At 34.6% G+C, this 6,185-nt stretch overlaps 1 protein-coding gene across 2 annotated transcripts in view; it reads left to right on the top strand.

Annotated features, from left to right (window-relative positions):
- Positions 1–8: 8 nt before the first annotated feature.
- Positions 9–6,185, top strand: part of LOC147029300 (integrin beta-1-A-like) — a 120,999-nt gene continuing 114,822 nt past the window's right edge. The window contains exon 1 of one of the 2 annotated variants that reach the window (XM_085872255.1): positions 9–129. The gene's annotated coding sequence lies outside the window, so the exon portion shown is untranslated. Of the gene's footprint in view, positions 130–330; positions 366–6,185 lie in introns of those variants that run through there. The other variant, XM_085872254.1, reaches the window with a different exon arrangement.

Genomic DNA, 6,185 nt, shown 5'->3' with positions numbered 1-6,185 from the left:
TTCTTCTTCTTCTTCCTCTTCTTCTCTATTGCTTCTATTTCTTCTTCTTCTTTTTATTCTACTTCTTCTTCAGATTGATGGGGGTGGAGAGGGTGATGGATGTGGTGGAGGCATGATGGACAACTTCCGGTTCCTTCCATTTCCTTATTTCATTATTTTTCCATTTCCTGAATTACAATAAAATTGTGATGTACCTTGTAAACCCGTTATGCATTTTTAAATGACATATTGCTCCTTTGTTGTTTGAGTTTGATTCGTGTGGTTGACCGATTTTTTTGGATATTTTTGTTCATTGCTCCTTCGCCAATCCATGTACAACCGATGCATGACGTCATCGCTGGGCGCTGCAGAAAAGGACGACTGAGGTTTTAATCCGTTTGTACTGAGGTATTAATCCGTTTGTATTGAGGTATTAATCCGTTTGTACTGAGGTTTTAATCCGTTTGTACTGAGGTATTAATCCGTTTGTACTGAGGTTTTAATCCGTTTGTACTGAGGTTTTAATCCGTTTGTACTGAGGTATTAATCCGTTTGTATTGAGGTATTAATCCGTTTGTACTGAGGTTTTAATCCGTTTGTACTGAGGTATTAATCCGTTTGTACTGAGGTTTTAATCCGTTTGTACTGAGGTTTTAATCCGTTTGTACTGAGGTTTTAATCCGTTTGTACTGAGGTATTAATCCGTTTGTACTGAGGTATTAATCCGTTTGTACTGAGGTTTTAATCCGTTTGTACTGAGGTTTTAATCCGTTTGTACTGAGGTATTCATCCGTTTGTATTGAGGTATTAATCCGTTTGTACTGAGGTTTTCATCCCTTTGTACTGAGGTTTTAATCCGTTTGTACTGAGGTATTACTCCGTTTGTACTGAGGTATTAATCCGTTTGTACTGAGGTTTTAATCCGTTTGTACTGAGGTTTTAATCCGTTTGTACTGAGGTATTAATCCGTTTGTATTGAGGTATTAATCCGTTTGTACTGAGGTTTTAATCCGTTTGTACTGAGGTTTTAATCCGTTTGTACTGAGGTTTTAATCCGTTTGTACTGAGGTATTAATCCGTTTGTACTGAGGTATTAATCCGTTTGTACTGAGGTATTAATCCGTTTGTATTGAGGTATTAATCCGTTTGTATTGAGGTTTCAATCCGTTTGTATTGAGGTATTAATCCGTTTGTATTGAGGTTTTAATCCGTTTGTACTGAGGTTTTAATCCGTTTGTACTGAGGTTTTAATCCGTTTGTACTGAGGTATTAATCCGTTTGTATTGAGGTATTAATCCGTTTGTATTGAGGTTTTAATCCGTTTGTACTGAGGTATTAATCCGTTTGTATTGAGGTATTAATCCGTTTGTATTGAGGTTTTAATCTGTTTGTACTGAGGTTTTAATCCGTTTGTACTGAGGTATTAATCCGTTTGTACTGAGGTTTTAATCCGTTTGTACTGAGGTATTAATCCGTTTGTACTGAGGTTTTAATCCGTTTGTACTGAGATTTTAATCCGTTTGTACTGAGGTATTAATCCGTTTGTACTGAGGTTTTAATCCGTTTGTACTGAGGTTTTAATCCGTTAGTACTGAGGTATTAATCCGTTTGTATTGAGGTTTTAATCTGCTTGTATTGAGGTTTTAATCCCTTTGTATTGAGGTTTTAATCCGTTTGTATTGATGTTTTAATCCATTTGCATTGAGGTTTTAATCCGATTGTATTGAGGTTTTAATCCCTTTGTATTGAGGTTTTAATCCGTTTGTATTGAGGTTTTACTCTGTTTGTACTGAGGTTTTAATCCGTTTGTATGGAGGTTTTAATCCGTTAGTACTGAGGTATTAATCCGTTTGTATTGAGGTTTTAATCCGTTTGTACTGAGGTTTTAATCCGTTTGTATTGAGGTTTTAATCCGTTTGTACTGAGGTTTTAATCCGTTTGTACTGAGATTTTAATCCGTTTGTACTGAGGTATTAATCCGTTTGTATTGAGGTTTTAATCCGTTTGTATTGAGGTTTTAATCCGATTGTATTGAGGTTCTAATCCACTTGTGTTGAGGTTTTAATCCGTTTGTATTGAGGTTTTAATCTGTTTGTACTCAGGTATTTTCCCCTTTGTATTGAGGTTTTAATCCGTTTGTACTGAGGTATTAATCCTTTTATACTGAGGTTATAATCCGTTTGTATTGAGGTTTTAATCCGTTTGTATTGAGGTTTTAATCCGTTTGTACTGAGGTTTTAATCCGTTTGTATTGAGGTTTAAATCCGTTTGTATTGAGGTTTTAATCCTATTGTATTGAGGTTCTAATCCACTTGTGTTGAGGTTTTAATCCGTTTGTATTGAGGTTTTAATCTGTTTGTACTCAGGTATTTTCCCCTTTGTATTGAGGTTTTAATCCGTTTGTACTGAGGTATTAATCCTTTTGTACTGAGGTTATAATCCGTTTGTATTGAGGTTTTAATCCGTTTGTATTGAGGTTTTAATCCGTTTGTACTGAGGTTTTACTCCGTTTGTATTGAGGTTTTAATCCGTTTATACTAAGGTTTTAATCCGTTTGTATTGAGGTTTGAATTCGATTGTATTGAGGTTTCAATCCATTTGCATTGAGGTTTTAATCTGATTGTATTGAGGTTTTAATCCGCTTGTATTGAGGTTTTACTCCGTTTGTACTGAGGTTTTAATCCGTTTATTCTGAGGTTTCAATCCGTTTGTATTGAGGTTTTAATCCGCTTGTATTGAGGTTTTAATCTGTTTGTACTGAGGTTTTAATCCGTTTGTACTGAGGTATTAATCCGTTTGTATTGAGGTTTTAATCCGTTTGTACTGAGGTATTAATCCGTTTGTACTGAGGTATTAATCCGTTTGTACTGAGGTTTTAATCCGTTTGTACTGAGGTTTTAATCTGTTTGTACTGAGGTTTTAATCCGTTTGTACTGAGGTATTAATCCGTTTGTACTGAGGTATTAATCCGTTTGTACTGAGGTATTAATCCGTTTGTACTGAGGATTAATCCATTTGTATTGAGGTATTAATCCGTTTGTACTGAGGATTAATCCATTTGTATTGAGGTATTAATCCGTTTGTACTGAGGTTTTCATCCGTTTGTATTGAGGTATTAATCCGTTTGTACTGAGGTATTAATCCGTTTGTACTGAGGTTTTAATCCGTTTGTACTGAGGTTTTAATCCGTTTGTACTGAGGTTTTAATCCGTTTGTACTGAGGTTTTAATCCGTTTGTACTGAGGTTTTAATCCGTTTGTACTGAGGTATTAATCCGTTTGTACTGAGGTTTTAATCCGTTTGTACTGAGGTTTTAATCCGTTTGTACTGAGGTTTTAATCCGTTTGTACTGAGGTTTTAATCCGTTTGTACTGAGGTATTAATCCGTTTGTATTGAGGTATTAATCCGTTTGTATTGAGGTTTCAATCCGTTTGTATTGAGGTATTAATCCGTTTGTATTGAGGTTTTAATCCGTTTGTACTGAGGTTTTAATCCGTTTGTACTGAGGTTTTAATCCGTTTGTACTGAGGTATTAATCCGTTTGTATTGAGGTATTAATCCGTTTGTATTGAGGTTTTAATCCGTTTGTACTGAGGTATTAATCCATTTGTATTGAGGTATTAATCCGTTTGTATTGAGGTTTTAATCCGTTTGTACTGAGGTTTTAATCCGTTTGTACTGAGGTATTAATCCGTTTGTACTGAGGTTTTAATCCATTTGTACTGAGGTATTAATCCGTTTGTATTGAGGTATTAATCCGTTTGTATTGAGGTTTTAATCCGTTTGTACTGAGGTATTAATCCGTTTGTATTGAGGTATTAATCCGTTTGTATTGAGGTTTTAATCCGTTTGTACTGAGGTTTTAATCCGTTTGTACTGAGATTTTAATCCGTTTGTACTGAGGTATTAATCCGTTTGTACTGAGGTATTAATCCGTTTGTACTGAGGTATTAATCCGTTTGTACTGAGGATTAATCCGTTTGTATTGAGGTATTAATCCGTTTGTACTGAGGTTTTCATCCGTTTGTACTGAGGTTTTAATCCGTTTGTACTGAGGTATTAATCCGTTTGTACTGAGGTATTAATCCGTTTGTACTGAGGTTTTAATCCGTTTGTACTGAGGTTTTAATCCGTTTGTATTGAGGTATTAATCCGTTTGTACTGAGGTTTTAATCCGTTTGTACTGAGGTTTTAATCCGTTTGTACTGAGGTTTTAATCCGTTTGTACTGAGGTTTTAATCCGTTTGCACTGAGGTATTAATCCGTTTGTACTGAGGTTTTAATCCGTTTGTACTGAGGTTTTAATCCGTTTGTACTGAGGTATTAATCCGTTTGTATTGAGGTATTAATCCGTTTGTATTGAGGTTTCAATCCGTTTGTATTGAGGTATTAATCCGTTTGTATTGAGGTATTAATCCGTTTGTACTGAGGTTTTAATCCGTTTGTACTGAGGTTTTAATCCGTTTGTACTGAGGTATTAATCCGTTTGTATTGAGGTATTAATCCGTTTGTATTGAGGTTTCAATCCGTTTGTATTGAGGTATTAATCCGTTTGTATTGAGGTTTTAATCCGTTTGTACTGAGGTTTTAATCCGTTTGTACTGAGGTTTTAATCCGTTAGTACTGAGGTATTAATCCGTTTGTATTGAGGTTTTAATCTGCTTGTATTGAGGTTTTAATCCCTTTGTATTGAGGTTTTAATCCGTTTGTATTGAGGTTTTAATCAATTTGCATTGAGGTTTTAATCCGATTGTATTGAGGTTTTAATCTGCTTGTATTGAGGTTTTAATCCCTTTGTATTGAGGTTTTAATCCGTTTGTATTGAGGTTTTACTCTGTTTGTACTGAGGTTTTAATCCGTTTGTATTGAGGTTTTAATCCGTTAGTACTGAAGTATTAATCCGTTTGTATTGAGGTTTTAATCCGTTAGTACTGAAGTATTAATCCGTTTGTATTGAGGATTTAATCCGTTTGTACTGAGGTTTTAATCCGTTTGTATTGAGGTTTTAATCCGTTTGTACTGAGGTTTTAATCCGTTTGTACTGAGATTTTAATCCGTTTGTACTGAGGTATTAATCCGTTTGTATTGAGGTTTTAATCCGTTTGTATTGAGGTTTTAATCCGATTGTATTGAGGTTCTAATCCACTTGTGTTGAGGTTTTAATCCGTTTGTATTGAGGTTTTAATCTGTTTGTACTCAGGTATTTTCCCCTTTGTATTGAGGTTTTAATCCGTTTGTACTGAGGTATTAATCCGTTTGTATTGAGGTTTTAATCCGTTTGTATTGAGGTTTTAATCCGTTTGTACTGAGGTTTTAATCCGTTTGTATTGAGGTTTAAATCCGTTTGTATTGAGGTTTTAATCCTATTGTATTGAGGTTCTAATCCACTTGTGTTGAGGTTTTAATCCGTTTGTATTGAGGTTTTAATCTGTTTGTACTCAGGTATTTTCCCCTTTGTATTGAGGTTTTAATCCGTTTGTACTGAGGTATTAATCCTTTTGTACTGAGGTTATAATCCGTTTGTATTGAGGTTTTAATCCGTTTGTATTGAGGTTTTAATCCGTTTGTACTGAGGTTTTAATCCGTTTGTATTGAGGTTTAAATCCGTTTGTACTGAGATTTTACTCCGTTTGTATTGAGGTTTTAATCCGTTTATACTAAGGTTTTAATCCGTTTGTATTGAGGTTTGAATTCGATTGTATTGAGGTTTCAATCCATTTGCATTGAGGTTTTAATCCAATTGTATTGAGGTTTTAATCCGCTTGTATTGAGGTTTTAATCCGTTTATTCTGAGGTTTCAATCCGTTTGTATTGAGGTTTTAATCCATTTGCATTGAGGTTTTAATCCAATTGTATTGAGGTTTTAATCCGCTTGTATTGAGGTTTTAATCCGTTTATTCTGAGGTTTCAATCCGTTTGTATTGAGGTTTTAATCCGCTTGTATTGAGGTTTTCATCTGTTTGTAGTGAGGTTTTAATCCGCTTGTATTGAGGTTTTACTCCATTTGTACTGAGGTTTTAATCCGTTTGTACTGAGGTTTTAATCCGTTTATACTGAGATTTTAATCTGTTTGTATTGAGGTTTTAATCCGTTTGTACTGAGGATTTTATCCGTTTGTATTGAGGTTTTAATCCGCTTGTATTGAGGTTTCAATCCGTTTGTGTTGAGGTTTTAATCCGTTTGAATTGAGGTTTTAATCCGTTTG

The sequence above is a fragment of the Eptatretus burgeri genome, chromosome 3, assembly GCF_056783735.1.
Source record: "Eptatretus burgeri isolate ZD-2024b chromosome 3, Ebu_testis_v1, whole genome shotgun sequence".
Classification (NCBI taxonomy): Eukaryota; Metazoa; Chordata; class Myxini; order Myxiniformes; family Myxinidae; genus Eptatretus; species Eptatretus burgeri.
Note: the sequence above shows the minus strand (reverse complement) of the source record. Positions and strands in the feature narration are given on the sequence as shown.